Raw genomic sequence first — 19144 nt, 5'->3', positions numbered from 1 at the left:
TCCTGTGATCTGAGTTTTTATAGGCAGTATCTTTATCTTTTATTATACTGGGGAACCTTTGTACTTGTATTTTTGAGTCAAAGAAAACACATTACCTGGAACACATGGTTGAATCTGGTCTCCCAGTGAAGGCTGTGGAATAATTTCGCTTTTAGCATTGTTAGATACTGTCTCCTGCTTGCTTACATAAAGCCATCTGCAAATGTGGTTAAAGGAAAAATGTCCAAAAGCCCAAACATGAAATATAAGAGTCATTCAATTCCTGGAGTGTTAAAAACCATACAAACCAGGCCAGGTGTGATGGTGCATGCTTATAATCTAGCACTTGGAAGACTGAGGCAGGAGGATCACCATGAGTTTGAGCCCAGCCTGGACTGCATAGTGAGTTCATGGCCAGCCTAAACTACATAGCGAGATCCTGTCTCAAAAAACAAACATACAAACCATTAGAATCGTTCCTGCTATTAATGTCTCTTGTGTGCCCAGGGGACCCAGGGTGGCCGGTAGTGACAGTGAAAGTCAACGTGAGCATTTTATGTCTTAGGGGAGACAGAAGAAGGCCAAATATTAATCATTCCCCCAAGTAGGTTCTAGTGCATAGTAAAGGGATGGGAGAAAAAGTCTTTTTTTGGGTTGGTTTTTTTTTTTTGGTACCGGGGATCCAGCTTGGGTCCTTGTGCATGCGAGGCAGGCTGTGGAACCACTGAGCTAAATCTCCGGCCCCGAGAAAAAGTAGTTTTAAAAAAAGGAGAAGGAGAAGAAATATAGTAAGGACAGGGGACCGCAAGTTCATCCCCTGAGCACATGTTCCAGAATTACTATTGGTAAACAAATTTTTGAGGTAATATGTTAACTAGACAATTCTTAGAACTGAAAGAATCCAAAGGCAATTAAGTGAGGTACCTTGAAGTGACACTGAGCGGCACTTTTTTTCCATATGCTGAGGACAAAGTTCTGTTGACTCATGAGGAAAGAGGGAAAAGGTCATTCGCTCCCCCTGGAGTCCACAGCTGGTGAGCTGAGTGAGAATACCACCCCTACCCGCTTACTCTTGCCTTTTTCAAGCCTCCTCCCCGCTCCACATCATTCCCCTAAATGATGATTGTAAAGGACTGGTGGAGCAGCTCACACAATGCCAACTTTGGTGAGATAGGCAAGAGGGCAAGACGCAGGCCTGCAGTCCAGGGCTTGCCTTGCAGTCACAAGGCCCTGGGGTCAGCATGGCAGCACGGGAAACCATACTTGTACATGTCTTCACACAGATGCTTTCATCTTGGCAGAGTCCCGGCGTTTCCAGGAGCCATAGTCTGTGGTTTGAATTGGTTCCTGGTGTATGAAAGGTTGATTTTAGTAAAGAGAGGCATTTTGGAAATCCACATGAACAGTGTACCCAGGAGGCGTTTGTATCAAGGTCAAATGTTTGGAAGTTGAGGTTTGCCAGTATAAGGCTTTATGAAGATCACAACAGTTTTTGACCAATTTCCTTGATTGTTTAAGTCCTATTTCCTCGGTCTGTTCCTTGCTGTAAATGATCCTAGTTTGTTCTTGACTCTTCCCCCCAATTTATTTTTTTATAGATGAATGGTCTTATGTTTCATATTCCAAAATGTACTTTTCTTTATATGGTCTATGAGAGATCAATTTGGAAGTTACTAAAGGTGTATATTAAGCATAGAATTATGAATACAAATATATCCATCCTAGCATTAAAATGAAACCTGAAAAAAAAAAATAAAATGAAACATGAGCCAGGTGTGATGGCACATGCCTATAATCCTAGCACTCTGAGAGGCTGAGGCAGGAGGATCACAAATTGATCCCAGCCTGAGCAATTTAGTGATTGGCAAGACTGTCTCAAAATAGAAAATAAACCAGGCATGGTGGCATATACCTGTGATCCTAGCACTCTGAGAAGCTAAGACAAAAGAATTACAAATTCAAGCCTAGTCTGGGCAATTTAGCAACTCAGTAACTTAGAACCTGTCTCAAAAAATTTAAAAAGGTCTGGGGATATAGCTCGGTGTGAAGACCCTGGGTTTAATCCCCAATACCACAAAATTTTTTTTTTTTTGGTACCGGGGATCAAACTCGGTTCCTTGCGCTTGTGCAGCAGGCAGCAAAACCACTGAGCTAAATCCCCCGCCCCCTTGGTTTTGTTTTTTGAGACAGGGTCTTGTTATGTAGTTTAGACTGGTCTTGAATTTGCAATGTAGCCCAGGATGGTCTCACACTTACAGTGATTCTCCTGCCTCAGCCTCTGGAGTGCTGGGATTACAGGCACGCGCCAGCACACCTGGCCTAAAATGATTTTTCTTAACACCTTGATATTTCTTCAGCCAGGCAGTTGAGGCCCCTACTCCTGCACCTGTCCTCACTTTTGTAAGTCTAACTGCTTTCCACATCCTTCTTGATGTGAATTTTACACTCTTCCACTTCTCTCACAGCCGTTACCCACCCTCTTTTCTCATGTAAGAACCCTGCGGCTCTTTGCTGACCAAGGTCAAGGCACCACTTATCCTCAAGGGCAAATGTGCTCACAGCTTCTACATCAGTCAGGGCTGGAATGAATTGAATCACCCTTGGTCACTGTTCCAAATCGCTAAGTACTGTGCCAGTCTTCCTTGCCATGTGAAAAAAATTGGTTTCTTGGGATTTCACTGTTTTATGTCCTAGGGGCCTCTCTGGGGGCAGCCAAATGAAAGAATAAGTACCCCACCATTAGGCCCTGGCCCTGTTTGATTGGATTTGCCTGGCTGGGCACACCTGCACAAGAGTGTTCAGATGAAATGTGCATTTTTGTTGCATGAGCCTAATTTAAAACTGTCCCAAGGGGACATTTTCTGAAGTTGCTGGGAAATTTGCAATCTCAGGTTGAGACTTAAAATGAGTAAATTTCAGCATTGACTGAATTTTTGATGCAAAAAGTCATAAAACCTTGGAAAATTGGGCCACAAAAAGAAAGGGTGATAGACCATTAACTCTGGTGGGTAGTGTGTGTTACTGTCATTGCAACGCCTAAAAATTGTGTTAGGGTAAATTAAATCTTTTGGCTTTCAGTAATTAAGATGCCCCGAGACAATATGACTTCATAGATTTTGGCTTCTTGAGTTCCATAATTAAGTGACCTTACAGGTTGGTTTTGATTTTTCTTTCTTTTCTTTTTCTTTTTTTTTTTTTTTTTTTTTTGCAGTACTGGGGATTGAACCCAAGACCTATGAACATGCTAGGCAAACACTCTACCACTGAGCTACATTCCCTACCCCTTCTTATTTTATTTGGAGACAGGGTCTCACTAAGTTGCCCTGGTTGGCCTTGAATTTCCAAGATCCTCCTGCCTCAGCCTCCTGACTAGGATTACAGGTATATGCCACCATGTCCGGCTCAGGCTAGTTTTCTGGTGATGTCAGAGAATGGGATGTTCATTATAATTGCTATTAGCCTTAGTGAAATAAGATAGATGAAATAAAGATATGTAAAAAGGAGACAAGGAAAATCGTAAAATTTTTTGTTTTGTTTTTGTTTGTGTCTCTTTTTTCTTTTTTGGTACCAGAATCAAACTCAGGGCCCTGAGTTTGCCAGGCAGGCACTGTGCCACAGAGTTACATCCCCAGCCCTGTTTATTTTTTTTTATTATTATTATTTTTGGTACCGGGGATCAAACTCGGGTCCTTGCACTTGCACAGCAGGCGGTGAAACCACTGAGCTAAATCCCCGGCCCAAGCCCTGCTTATTTTTTGAGACAGAGTCTCCCTATGTAGTTCAGATTGGTCTTGAACTCACTATATAACGTAAACTGGTGTGGAATGTACAGCAGTCTTCCTGCCTCAGCCTCCCGAGTGCTAGGATTATAAGCATGCGCCACCTCACTTGACATGGAAAATTATAATTTTAAAATTGTTCTTTTAAGAAAAACTGCAAAGGGGAGGGCAGAGCAAGGGAGTAATGAGGGGTGAAAACAATCAAAGTATGTTATGCACATGTACAGATCTGCCAAAATAAAACCCATTGATCTGTATAACCAGTAAAAAGGATGAAAAATAGAAAAGAAAGAAAGAGAAAGAGTATTCTTCCCAAGTCCACTGACACATGCCTATAACCCCAGATACTCTGGAGGCTGAGGCAGGTGGTTGCAAGTTTGAGGCCAGCTTGGGCAATTTAGTGAGACCATGTCTCTAAATAAATAAATAATAAATAAATAAAGCCGGCCATGTAGCTCAGTGGTAGACTGTCCCTATGTTTGATTCCCAGTACTGCAATAAAATAAAATAGCCATTAAAAGAAAGGAAAACTACAGCTTCCTGACACGAAGTTACCCAAGGTTGCAGTGCCCTCCTCCCTTCCAGGAAACACCCCTCCCCAGATTCCTGAGGGCCATAAAGATACAATAAGCCTGTAAATTAGACCTGTGCTTTTCCTCCACAGACCTCTGCTCTCAAGGAAGCAGCACACTTCTGTGGCCAGCAGAAGCCTGCAGGCCAATGTGTAGCCTGACGGACAGTAGGAACACACATCCTAGATCACCTGTCTTCAAGACACCCCAAGGCCACATAAAAACCTCCCACCCCAGACCATGATGCGCCCCTGTGAGGCCTGCGCTCCCTTCTGAGTGTCACTTCTTTGATTCTGCCTAATACACCTTTCTAATGCTCACCACTGACATCCTGCAGTTCTTTTCTGTGATATAAGTCAGTGAACCTGCAACCTATCTGCTGGGTAGGGTGAGTTAGATCCCCATGTCCTCTTTGAGGGACTTCCTTGGACCCCATCCAGTGACACCAGGAGATAAAGGTCATGGTATTTTGCCCAGTTCAGTTATAAACCTTACATGTGATATGGAAACAAAGACCAACCAAATGCAAACAAGCAAAGGCTATGAGTCAGCACTAGCTATGGCCAGCCACCATCCCGTACCTGGGCAGAGAATCAAAGTCAGGCAAGGGAGTGGACCAAGTCTCATGAAAAAGAAGGCTTCAGATGCACCCTGCAGAGGCTGTTGGCCTGAGGGTCCTAAACTGGAAATTGGGACAAAAATTAGGGAAGTTGTCAATAAAGTCCTGGTTATGTAGGGCTCATTTTTATGGGGTGTTTCCATTTAGGTCTAGACTGTCCCCCAGAAGTCTTATGAGTTCAGAGGTGGGGCTTCTGGGAGGTGACCAGATGGTGGGGGTATGAGCTGAGGGTGTGACTGGAAGGGAACATCTCCCTCCCAGCTCCTCCCTTCTCTCTGCTTCCTGGCTGCTCTAATGGGAGCAGCTGTTCTCCACCTGGCCCTTCCACCATGCCATTTCTAAATTGGCGCCAGCCTAGCTTTGACTGAAACTTCTAAAATTGTGAGCCAAAATAAACCTCTTCCCCTTTAGGATGCAAGTGTTGGTATTGTGTCTCCAAGAGGAGGAGAAAGTGACTAACACAGGTGTTGTTGTTTGACTTCCTGGCTTGGTTGCTAAAGATAATGATCTGACTTCCTACAAGTCTGAGTTGTAGATAGCAGGCTGGTTATTGTCAATAATAGATTGGTTTCTTGGGTCGGTGGCTGCAGACGATGATCAGGATTCTATTTTTAGAGATGGCCTGGCCACTGTCCATTCATAGAGTCAGTGTCTTAGAGTTAAAACTGTGTTTGAGGTCCGGGATGTAGCTCAGTGGCCCTGTGCCTGCCTTGAAAGCACAAGATCCTAGGGCTGGGGATTTAGCTCAATGGTTTGGGCGCCTGCCTTGTAAGGGCAAGGTCCCGAGTTCAATACCCGGTACCAAAAACAACAACAACAACAACAAAAAAAACTGTGCTTGAGTCCAGGCTTTGCTATGGCTTTGAGAGCGGGTCAAGTGCTCCTGTACCCTCAGCCTTCACTACGGGCACGCGCCTCCATGCCCAGCAAAAATGTTAAACTTTAAAAATTTGACTACCGTGGCGGGGGCGCCTGCTACTCCCCTCACCGCCCCCTACAGGTTCTACCCCTAGGCTATACTCCCAGCCCCAAAATTTTTTGTTGTTGTTACAGGGAATGGAACTCTGGAACTCCGGGTCCTTGTGCTTTCGAGGCAGGCAGCGGAACCACTGAGCTAAATCCCCGGCCCAGCCCCTAAATTTTTAATGACACAATAATAATTAAGTTTTACATTTGAACAAAATATGTCCATTACATTTTGTGTATGCACAATTGAAAAATTTAAAGATATTGCCAATTTTTTAGCCAAAAAGCATGTAGTAATATGAACAGTATTTACCCATTTGTACATTTTGAAGGCTCTGAGGACACGTGTCTTGGCTGTTCTTCAGAAGACATGAACAGCTGATGCTCTCTCCAGCAGTGGAGTGTCCATTTATCTGTTATTAAAGGGTCATTTTTCAAAAAAAGTTACAATCCTGACTGTCATACATATAAAATTAGATATATATCTAAGATTTTGGCTCAGTTAATGAAGGAAAATAAGATTCTGAAAATTCAAAGGAGAGTTTTAACCATAGCAGTTACATAGTTCAGAAATGCTGAGATGAATTTATAAATACTGGTTTTTGCTGTGGTTTTTTTTGGTACTGGGGATTGAACTCAGGACCTTGTGCTTTCGAGGCAGGCGCAGTACCACTAAATACTGGCTTTTTTTAGGGGAGGGTGAGTAGAAGAACAAAATTTGCCTGTCTACGGACAGTGTTTGTATTTCTACCCATTAGGTCATTTACTGAGCTGTAAAGTAGCTCAAAGATTTTGAAAAGTAAGAGCTCCTGCTGGAGGGACTGGCACATACCTATAGTCCCAGCACTCAGAAGGCTGAGGCAGGAGGATTCCTTCAAGGTTAAAGCTAGCCTGGGCTACATAGTGAGTTCATGGCCAGCCTGAACTACATAGTGAGACCTTGTCTCAAAAAGCAAAAAACAAAACAAAACTGCAGCTCCCTTAGAGTCCTTTGACTAGGAAGAGTCTACTAGATACCACCTAATCAGCCGGGCATGCAGCGAGGGCCTAGAATCCCAGCACGGTGGGAGGCTGAGGGAGGATCGATCACAAGTTCGATCCCGGCCTGGGCAATTTAGTCACTTGGCAAGACTGCCTTAAAATAAAAAATTTAAAAAGGGTTGGAGAGGGGATATAGCTCAGTGTGAAGGCTCTGGGTTCAATCCTCAGCTCCAAAAAAAAAAAATCGAGGTTATTTTTATTATTACATTTTAAAATATGTACTTGAATCTTTGAAATTTTTTATACTAAATGTAACTAATTATGGCTTTAGTTAATGTGAATTTTATTTTGTGGGCATTATGAAGTCTAGTGAAGAAATCATCCCAAATTTCTTGGTTCAAGTTTTTGTATCGTGATGTTGTGATAAAGACTTGATTCTTTCATCAGTTTTCAGTCAGTAACAGTATTCCACATATGGTTTTTGCCATACTCAACTTCATTTTATGTCAGTTATGTTTACCAAGTCTTCTTTGTCCCGGGTCAGAGTTTAGAACTCAATTTTACATTGGAGAATGATGCCAATGTCCGAAATTTCAAATTCAGCCCATCTCTACTCTTCCAGTTATTTTATTTGCCACATATTTACTCTGCTATGCTATTTTATGGACAGAAAACAAACGGATGTTCTTAAGAATCAAAACTTTAGAAACAAAGACATTCAGTTAGGTTTGTGAGGCCTAATGGGTCATCACCCTCCTTTCCTCCCCTCCAGCCATTTGCCCACCCGCACAGCCATTCATTTTTCCACTCACCCTTAATCTCCCCCTCCAACCAAGCATTCACCTGCCCAACATAAACCACCCATCCGTCACAAATTATAATTCACCCCCTCACCATCCATCTACCCACCCTGCTCCCCACCCTCTGTGTCATGTGCCCATACACCGTGCCTCCGTGCACACATCAATCTGTCTACCATGGACTGATCTACCCAAGTGTTCTCATCCAGGGGCAGTTTTGCCCCCAGGGGGCATTTGGAAATGTCTGGGCATATTTTTGGCTGTCATAATGCAGGGATGTTACTGCCATCTCATGAATAAAGGCTAGCGATACTGTTCAGTGTCCTTTGGCAAATGCATAGAACAGCCGCCCTACCCCCTGCACTCAGTCTGAGAACCCTTACTCTACCATATCCATCCACCCACCACCCATCCATCTAAATGTTTGCTGAGCACCTATCACAAGGTCTGCCAGTCTTTTTTTTTTTTTTTTTTTTTGTACTGGGAATTGAACTAAGGGCCTTGCATTTGCACTTGCCAGGCAGACACAGCACCACTGAGCTACATCCCTGGCCCAAGGTCTTAACTACAAATCAGAATCAAGTATGGAGCATATAAAACATACAAGTTTGTTTCATCCCTTCTGTAAGTGAAGGTTAGGAAACAGCCTGTAACAAAGAAGCTTCCTTCCACCCTGACCACGACTGCTTATCTTACTTTCTCTTTGCTGGGAAAAGATACCCAACACCCACAAGGTAAAGGAGGAGAGGTTTTTTTTGGCTAAAGTTTGTAGTCCATAGATGGCTGGTCCCATGGCAGAGGGGCCTGGCAGAGGAGAAACACTTCATGACATGGCAGGCAGGAAGCGGAGAGGAATCAAGGGAGGAGGGGGGATATAGGCCACATCACAGTGACCCAGCTCTTCCCACCCAGCTTCACCTTCTGACATCATACCCAGCTATAATATAAACCCATCAGTAGACTGATCCAGTATCAAACACTCATGATCCAGTAACTTCCCAAAACCCCACCTATGAGCACATGAGGCTTTGGGAGGACATAAAATATAAACCATAATATTGGCCTTGACATTGATAGAGTTCTCTGCTAGATAAAATGGCTCTGGCAGCCCCACATCCTAAATGGCTCTTCCCAGCAGATAATAAATCAGTCAGGGAAACAATAACCCAACTTTCCCGCCACAAAGCTCTCCCACTTATAGCCCTTCCCACCAAGAAATTCAAACTTGCCAATGGATTTAAACCTCACCTCTGCCTGCAGCCAAACATCTACCTCCACTGTGTCTCCCCCGTTTTGTGCCCCTTGCCTATATGAGAGGTCACCTAGCCAGCCCCTGGCCACTGCTCTCGCCATTGTTCGAGACAGCCTGGCACCCTGTCCCCTAGTAAAGGCCTACTCTTGGGTGTTCGTGCTTTTAGCTCATTCTTATCCTCTCAGACATTATTTTTAAATTTAAGAATATTTGGGCCGGGGATTTAGCTCAGTGGTTTCGCCGCCTCCCTCACGAACACAAGGACCCGAGTTATATCCCCGGTACCAAAATATATATATATATATATATATATATATATATATATTTGTCTGCTACTACTACTAGGACTACTAACACACTCACACTGAATTCTAGCCTTTTAGCGCTTTTATATCTGGACAGAGCAGATTCTCCCTCAAGGAGCTTGTATCAAAGAAAACCCACTTGTGTTCTAGCTGTTGCAGTTACGGACTCACAGTCACGGCTTATTCTTTTTTTTTTTTTTTTTTGTACCGGGGATCAAACTCGGGACCTTGCACTTGCAAGGCAGGCGCTGGAACCACTGAGCTAAATCCCTGGCCCAGTCACAGCTTATTCTTGAGGTGCCCATCTTTCTCACACGTAGAATCCTCTCTTTATTCTTCAAGGTTGCTGATACATTTCCAAAAATAGGGTTCCTCCCTTTATTCTTGCCAGGGATTTAGCTCAGTGGCATAGCACCTGCCTGGCAAGCATGAGGTCCTAAGTTTAATCCCTGGTACCAAAAAAAAAAAAATATATATATATATATATATATATATATATATATATTCTTTCTAAATTGCTATTTTTGTTAATAAAAGCAATTTTGTATTTAATAGAGAAAAAATAACATTTTAAAAGAGGAAAAAAGTCATCTTTAGTTTTACTTGGAAGCAACCACTTTCAGTATTTTGGTCTTTAAAGTCAATATAGACAGATAGATAGATAGATAGATAGATAGATAGATGGATAGATAGATAGATAGATTTCTTTTTTTTTTTTTTTTTTTGGTACCTGGGATAGAACTCAGGACCTAGCACTTGCAAGGCTGGTGCAGCGCCACTAAGCTAAATCCCCAGCCCTTATTTATTTTTTTTTTTCAGTGTAAAAAGGGTTTTTGTTGTTGTTGTTTTGGAGACAGCGTCTTACTTTGTAGTCCAGGCTGGTCTTGAACTTACTGTGCAACTCAAGCTAGCCTCGAACTCATGGCAATCCTCTTGCCTCAGGCTCAAGAGTGCTGGGATTACAGGCATGCAGTATGCCCAGTTTTATTTATATATTAATTGGTACATTTTAGGTATACAGTACATTTACATTTATCATTGGGTGTTTGTACCTGAACATAATGTATCTTAGTTCTTATTTTTTTCCCCATTACCTATGCACCCTTCACCCCCACCACCCTTCCCTATTTACATAGACTTTGTTTCCATTTTTTTTTCTTTCTCATAGTTTTTCCTCTCCTTTCTTCCCTTTCCCCTTCCCCTCTCACCACCCCTCCACCTTTGGACCTTTTCCTATTTCAAATTATCAATTGTTCATTTTAATCATTTTCATCCTTATTTATGCTTTCAGTTTCTCAGTATGCCCAGTTTTAAAAAGGCTTTTTTTTTTAGAAAAATATTTATTGGTACATTTTAGATATACATAATGATAATATTCATCACAGAATTTGTACCAGTATATGACATATCTTGCTTCTTCTTTTTTCCCCATTCACCCCCTCCCTTATGTACAAAAGCTTTGTTTCCATTTTTTCCTTTGATTTTCTTTTTTTCTTGTCCCTTGTTTCCTTTCCCCCTTCCCACTCCTTTGTTTGCCTTCTTGTTTGAACATTTTCTTCCCATTTCCCAATGTCTATTATACATTTCAGTCCTTATTTCCACTTTCAGTTTCTCACACTGGCCAAACAATGCAGTATTTAAACATGTGTGTCCAATTTATTTCACTTAAGAGTATGGTCTCAAGGTGCATCCATTTAGCTATAAATGTCTCAAGCTCATCCTTTTTTCTAATAGCAAAACATTTATTGGTGCATTTTAGGCATACATAATAACGCTCATCATAGGGAATTTGCACCTGTGCATGGTACGTCCCCCCTCTTTTTCCCCATTCACCCCCTCTCCGCAAACCCTTCCCCTCCCTATATACAAAAGCTTCGTTTCCATTTTTTCCTTCTATTTTCACTTTTTCTTGTCCCTTCCTTCCTTTCCTCTTCCCCCTCCCTTGTTCCCCTTCCCATTTGAACATTTTCTTCCCATTTCCCAATATCTATTATACATTTTAGTCCTTATTTCCACTTTTGGTTTCTCACACCAGAGAAACAATGTGGTATTTAAACATGTGAGCCTGATTTATTTCACTTACAAGTGTGGTCTCATGGGCTGGGGATTTAGCTCAGTGGTTACCGCACCTGCCTTGCAAGCACAAAGTCCTGAGTTCTGATCCCTGGTACCAAGAAAAAAAAAAAAAAAAGAGTGTGGTCTCAAGGTCCATCCGTTTAGCTACAAATGTCTGAAGCTCATCCTTTATGGCAGAGTAGTACTCCATCGTATTTAAAAAACCACATCTTCTTTATCCATTTGTCCATTGATGGGCATTTGGGCTGTCATTTCTGTTGGTTCTGATGGCTGGAAGGTCCATGGAGGGAGAACGGTGGGGAATGAAGAAATGACAGACAGAGATACAAAAAGCTGAGGCCAGGTGGAACCTTCCTCCTGATGGGAGAATGGGACTGCCTGATAACTACAGCGCCTTTATTTATAGTGGTAGTGATGAGGGAAGTGCAGGGGAGGTGAAGGGGCTGGTCTGTAACTGCAGCAGGGAGAGCAGCTAAGGTCTGCTGAACATCATGCTTTGATAGTTTTATGCGAATGGACAGGGACGAAGGCACATCTGCAGCACAGCATGCCCAGCAGGTTGAGGCCCTGCCGTGCATTTGACACATGAATTCCTGCACTTCTTGGAGCCCCATGCTTATCACTGTTTTACCAGGAAAGGCAGGCAGAAAAGTTGGAGAACTCATTCAAAGTCTTGTGCCAGTCAGATGTAGAACCCTGATCCAAATTCAGGTATCTCTGGCCCAAAGCCTGTGCTCTACCCCTATTTTGTATTGGTTCAGGACAGTGCAACCCGCTGGCCACCAATCCAGTCCAGAGTGTGGGGGCAGTGTATAACAGAATCCACTTGATGTCAGAGGAATTAGCTGGAGAAGCGTCTGAGCCCTGTGGGTTAAAGATGGTGAAACAAAGGGAAGCCTCTCCAGAACTCCTTGTCCTACCTGGAATCTTGGACCTAAAAGGAAACCTTGGGTGCTATACTGGTCTATCTTCACCCTTTTCATTATGCTCGTATAATACCTGTCTTTAACAGTGTGTTATTAAAATATCTTTAAAGATTTTAGCATGTTATTTCAACGAGTAGCCCATTAACAATGTGCCAACTATTTTTTTCTTTAATTCTGTTTGTGTATGAATTTATGTATAAACACAAGTCTAGGAGGTTCTGTGAAACAGTGGAGATCATGTCTCAGGGTTGTTCCACCCAAGGTGGAGGAGGCTAGTACTCCTTCACTGACTCCTAAAAAAGAACTCCTGGATAGGGTTTGCTCCTACAGGTGTTAACTTCCTGGCATTCAGGCCTACCCTAAAGCAGGTGAGCTCAGATGCTGAGAAAGCCTTCACTAGAGAGTTGCAGATGCTTTCAGTTGGAAGCCATTAGCAGAAATGGGAAGTGCAAGGGATTGTGGTCAAAGCATGATGGTGTCTGCCATAGAAGGTGACTTGAAGTGAAGGACTCAGAAGTGTCTTGGGCGGAGGGAACAGACACTGTAAAGGCCCTGGAGCAGAGCTGATGGTCATGTTGGAGAGACAGGAAAGAAGCCCAAGTCGGCAAGAGGGACAGGAGAGGAGATGATGGTCTGGAAGCCACAGCAAGCCTGGAGAGGTGGTGCACAACTGTAATCCCAGCACTTGGGAAGCTGAGGCACGAGGATTGCCATGATTTCAAAGCCAGCCTGGACTGGCTTAAAATTTAAAAACTAAAAAAAAAAAAAAAAAAAAGGGCCGGGGGTTTAGCTCAGTAGTTTTGCCGCCTGCTGCAGAAGCTCAAGGACCCGAGTTTGATCCCCAGTACCAAAAAAAAAAAAAAAAAACCACAGCAAGCAAGATCATGGAGGGTTTTGTGAGCTGTTTTAAGGTCTTAGAATTCACTCTGACATAAATTGGGAGCCATTTAAAGTTTGAGAAATGTAATATGATCTAACATATTTGAAAAGGATTAACTGGGCTGCTGTTCTGAAAGCTGAGAGACAATTACAATATCCAGGCAACAGATGCCTGTGGCTTAGAGCAGGATAGGGCAGAAGTGGTGAGAAGTGGCTAGATTTAGTTAGTTTGTTTTTTGAGACAGGATCTTTCTATGTAGTTCTGGCTGTCCTTGAACTCACTGTATAGCCCATGCCGGGCTCGAACTTGTGGCAAGCCTCCTGCCTCAGCCTCCTGAGTGCTGCTGGGCTTACAGGCATGCACCACCAAGCCCAAAGTAAAGTGGCTAGATTTTGAATGGAGTAGGAAGGAAGGTAAAGCTTGCTGAATCTCTTGAAAGGTTCAACCTGAAGTGTGAGAGAAAGAGTGAACTACAAAATGAAAGATTTTAGCCTAAGAAACTGGGGTGAGATAAGGGAGCCTCTAGGTAGAGCACGTTCAGAGGGACAGTTAGGCATTCAGTTTTGAACATGTTAGTTTATAGATGTCTATTATTTATTCAAGTGGAGATGTCAAGTTAGCAGTTGTCTATACAGCTTTGGAGTGTAGGAGTGTGGTCTACATAGGATATATAAAATTGAGAGTTGGCATGTAGTTGATGTTTAAAACCATGAGACTGAGCCAGGCATGGTGGCACACACCTGTAACCCATGCACTTGGGAGGCCAAGGCAGGAAGATCACAAACTGAAGGACAGCCTGGGGTACACAGTGAGTTCCAGGCCAGCCTGAACTACATGGTATGGTGACCACCCACCAAATAAACAAAGCAAGCCATGAGCCTGGGTGAGGTCACCAAGCGAGTGATCTCCTTATTGCCTGGTGATCGTGATTAGCTGAATATTGGGTCTTCTCCCTCTGTCCACCAAATCTCTTACACACTCTTTCAGTTTCCATCTCTTCATCTCACCGATGCTGATTTCTAAGTAATTTCCTCAGAATCAGCTTCCAGGTCACAAATTCTCTCTTTCACTGTTTCTAGTGTGTTATTTTTATTTTTAGACTATTTCTCATTCCTAGAATTTCTGAGTTTTTTTTAAAACTACAGTCTCTTTTGATAGCCTCTTGTTTTTCTTTTCTTTTTTGATTATCAATGAGAATGTATGTGGATTTTTTTTTAGATTTTATGAAGTAGTTGAAGGTTGCAAAATTGTACATATTTTACAAAAATAGATAATAAGCATATATGTCATCTTACTAAGTTGTACAATATATATGATTCCCTAGACCAGTGATGGTGAATCTTTTTTAGAGCTTTCAGATGAGATCTGATGCATTCAGGGTGGTATGGCTGCAGACCCTTTTAGAGCTTTCAATGATAACAAAGAGCTGGCTGTGGCACACATGCCATAGGTTTGCCACCGCTCCCCTAGACCAAATAGCATATACAAAGTAAAACTCTACTTTGGTTTCATCCTCTTGAAGGTATGTAAATGCTTCTGGAAGAAGTTCAAGGAAAGGAGGACACACCCTCCTTTAATTAACCTTACACCCTAGAATAATTCCCTCTCACATCCTTACTAATATGCTGCAGAACCCTAACTGAAAACCAGAGGGAACAGGACATGCCCTTTCTGTGCAGATGACTTCATTCAAGGCTTCTCCATGGTCCATCACAATCACAACCTCACAGTGGCAGGAGGGAGAGTCAGTCTCAGGTGGACACAGGAGCTGCCCCTGGCAAAATGTCTCAAGCACTACCCATCTCCAGGATTGACGGAAGCAGACTCCTCCTCTTGGACCAGGGATTAATAACTACATTCCTAGAACTAGAAGAGAAAGGAAATAGAAAAACGTGACTGGCAGTGAGAGGGAAACAGTGGAGAGACCCTCGAGGTCTGTCCTAGTAAAGTTCCCAGTTTTCAGCTGACTCCTTTGAGGAGACAATCTCTTCTGATGAAAGACTTCCTCCAGCCACTCTTCACCTGAATGATACACACAGCCATGCCTGTGTGGGACAGAGCCCATGAAATCATAACACAGCTGGACCCTTCCTCCTGCCTGGTGACCTTGGCCATTGCAGTGTCACAGCACAATCCACTGCTCATGCATCTGTAGTGACACTGGTGCCAGCTGTACACAAGTATAGCGCACTAAATTGTGTGCATGTAACACTCAGTAATGATAGTCACTGAGGGTGTTTACATATTTACCATGCTGTGTCTTGTCATTTTCACTGCATCCTTCTATGTATATATAAAAGGTTTGCTGTCAAATAGCAGGTCACGTTCTTCCATCAGCAGCTTCTCGTAGCTTCTTATTGAGTCTCCTGATTGCACTTAAAGACCGTGCCAAGTGGCCAACCTGCACCCCCTAGGATTGTCAGTGTGTTCTGTTCTATGATGTTCACACAATGGCAAAACTGCCCAATGGCAGCTGTGGCTCTCAGAACACATCTCTGTTGTTCGGTGACATTGGTCTGCACTTCCAGTTAGGACCTCCTGTCTTGACTTTCAAGAAGCATCTACATCTACATTTCAACATTTACAAAAATAAATTTCATTGAAACTCAAAGGAGAGCTCAGAGATTTCTGATTTTGACTGTGGCTTATTCCCTGGCTAGAAAAGTGCTACTGGAATGGCAAATCTGTCTGGATTCAAAGTCAGACTCAACTCCAGCCCCGCTCTCATTTTTCAGGGGCATATGCTTTACAACCAGCACTCCTTCATCCTTACTGCAGCTGGACTTGAAACCCACCTTCCCACCTTGCCCTGCCTCTGTCCTCAGCTGCAAGGCAGGTTCAGTCTCACTTTGTGTCACCAATTCCCACCCTACTGGGGCAAGCAGTTCATTAGGTGGGGAGAAGAATCAGAAGGCTATCACCTTTCTTGGGCTGTTCCTGGCAGCCGCTGATGGTGGGAAGAGCTGTGAAAGATGCAAGTGGAGCAGCACTATAGCATTTAGCACTGGGCTCAAGATTAAGACCTTGTAGACAATGGGCTGATTTCTTGGACACAAAGAAACAAGGGCTGGGAGCCACAGGAGCTCCCTTCTGGAGCACAGTAGGCCAGTTCCTCTTGTCACCTCCCTTGTTTGGGGCCACTGTTCTATCCACAGCTGAAAGGAAATTCCTTCATCTTCCCATGCATGAATAAAAGAGAGCTGTCCTGCAGGAAAAGTAAATTGCCTGCTCCCAGCCCAGCCTAGAATCCTTCTAGTCTCTGGCAGGGAGACAGCATATGCATCAAGGTATACACTTCTCTATTCCCCACGTACTGGGCATCACAGGCAATGATGAGAGTGGTTAAAAACTGTTAGGTTGGGCTGGGGATTTAGCTCAGTGGTTTCCCCATCTGCTGCGCAAGTGCGAGGACCCAAGTTCGATCCCCAGTACCAAAAACAACAACAACAACAAAAAAAAACTATTAGGTCATCTCAGGTGGCTGTGTGATTTTGGTCTTGAAACTGATGAAAAAAGTTATTGCTTAAATTATTGGAGAAAAAGGATACAATATATGTACATATATAGGCATATATGTGTGTGTATATACATATAGAGAGAGAGAGAGAAAGAAAAGATATAGGCACAGATCTGGGATTCTATATCTGAATCACCCAACCTCCAAATCAGCCTGTCACTTTGGGCAGTTGGGCAGTCTTGCCATTGTGTGGACAATCACAGAACATAATAACGAACCTAGGTGTTAGAGCTCTCCTACTCGTCATAGCCTCTCAGTGCAATCAGGGCACTCGATAAGGAGCTATACAAGGCTGTGTTGCTTTCGTCTTTTCACAGTGTGATTGGTGTTAAGTCCCTGGGAATTCTTAGATGTCATTGTGCCACTGTCCTGACAGGTCACTATGTGCCCATAACTATTCCCCAGCATCTCCACCTCTCGCCAAAATGGGGTGCACATGGCTAGCAGCAGCAGCAGGATGCCCTGCCCAGCAGCATGGGCCACCAAGGCCTGGCCAGGCCCAGCTGCAGACTTGAAGCCCTGGGGAATCTCTCATTTTTCAATTTGTTTTTTTCTTTTGAGCTGGTTTCATTATGTTACCCATGGTGGGCTTGAACTTGTGATCTTCCAGTCTCAGCCTCCTGAGTAGCTGGGATGACAGATACGCATGACTATGCTCAGCTCTCCTTATATATACATACATACATATGTTTATATATGTATATGTACATGTTTATATGTACATTTTTGTTTACTATATACCTATATGTGTGCACATACTGTATAATCTTTCTCCAATAACTTATTTGAAATTCTTATAAGTCTGTTTCACCTTTTATGGTGTGTTCACGATGCTAGGTTGTTTCCATTTTTTGTTTTTTATTTTTGCAGTGCTGAGGATTGAACCCAGGGGCTTGAGCTGCATCCCCACTCCTTTTTCTTTCTTTTTAAATTTTTTTTTCTTTTTAAATTTTTAATTTCTTTTTTAATCTTGTTAAATTGCTAAGTTGCCTGTGCTGGGCTCAAAAATCTCCTGCCTCAGTGTCCCATAGTGTTGGGATTACAGATGTATACCACCATACCTGACTTCTCTGTGTGTGTTTCATCTTTAAAGCTTATATTTACTAGTGCTTTGTGGGTTTTGTGGCTAGGCTGAAGGCACATACAGTTGATTCTTAAAATTTGATTCTACTGAGCCAGAGATTTAGCTCAGTGGTTCCGCCAACTGCCTCAAAAGCGCAAGGTCCCAAGTTCAATCCTGGTACCCTCCCCTCAAAAAAAAAATTGATTCTACTAAATGTTACAGAGTTATCACAAGCTGGGGATACTCTTTTTTTTTTTTTTTTGGTACCGGGGATGGAACTCGGGTCTTTGCGCTCAGGTGGTGAAACCACTGAGCTAAATCCAAGCTGGGAGTAATCTTGATGCTAATTCCTCAGCATGGTGCTCTCTGGACCACACAGTGTGAATTTGAATCTGAGTCCTATATGTGGTTGCAAACTCTCATGGAACCTGTTCTCTCCCATCCCTGCCATGGAAGAATTTTTTCATAGTTTACTTCTTCACCAAGGAGGAAGTCTTCAGGGTGCCATCTTCGTGCAGGGAGTCCTGTTTCCAGCTTCCTAGCAGGCGTGGGCCAAAGTCTCATTTCTCACACTTGTGTGGACGCAAATGCCCAAGTGCAGCAGACCATTTTCACACACCTTCTCCCTGGCCTACCAGCCACAGCCAGTTCACATGCTGACCACTCTTGTTTTCTTTAATCACTCTGGTTTTCAATTCTGTCTCAAGTACCTGCCTTCCTTTTTTTTTTTTTTTTTGGTTTGGTTTAATGAGACAAACAGGGTCTCATTATGTAGCCCAGGCACAGCCTCAAACTCAATATGAAGCCAGGCAGGCCTGGAACTCTCACTTCTCCTGCCTGAGCCCCCGGAGTGCTGGGATTATGGACACCAGCTTCAGTTTTTCCTCTTCCTCCTCCTTTTTTGGTGTTTTGAGACAGAGTCTTACTGTGTAGTTCAGGCTGGCCTTGGACTTGCAGCAATCCTCCTGCCTCAGCCTCCCAAGTTCTGGTATACAGGTGTGCACCACCACGCCTGACCAGTTCCTCCTTTATTACAAACTTAATTTTGCATTAAAAAAAAATACTATACTGAGGCTTAGGCCTGTAATTCCAGCACTGTGGGAGACTCAGACAGGAGGATCACAAGTTTGAGTCCAGCCTGGGCAATTTAGGGACTTATTGAGACCTTATCTCAAAAATAAAAATAAAAATAAAAGGGCTGGTATGGATGTAGCCCAATGTGAAAACCCTGGTTGGAGCCCCAGTACTGGAAAAAGCCAGCCTCTGTAGCAGGAATGTGTTTGGGTTACCTTCTTTGTCCCATTGATGGAAGGAAATCCCTTTAGATGTGACTTAGATGGTTGAATTGGCCCAGCAGAAGCGGTTTTCTGGAATGATAAGCTTAGTAACACAGTGCCTCCCACCTTCCTGTCCTGAGGTGTGGACAGTG

Source organism: Heterocephalus glaber, unplaced genomic scaffold, assembly GCF_053883595.1.
Source record: "Heterocephalus glaber isolate CG9 unplaced genomic scaffold, H.glaber_assembly_v1.0 deba00001504, whole genome shotgun sequence".
NCBI classification, from domain to species: Eukaryota; Metazoa; Chordata; class Mammalia; order Rodentia; family Bathyergidae; genus Heterocephalus; species Heterocephalus glaber.
This window is presented reverse-complemented; position numbering follows the sequence as displayed.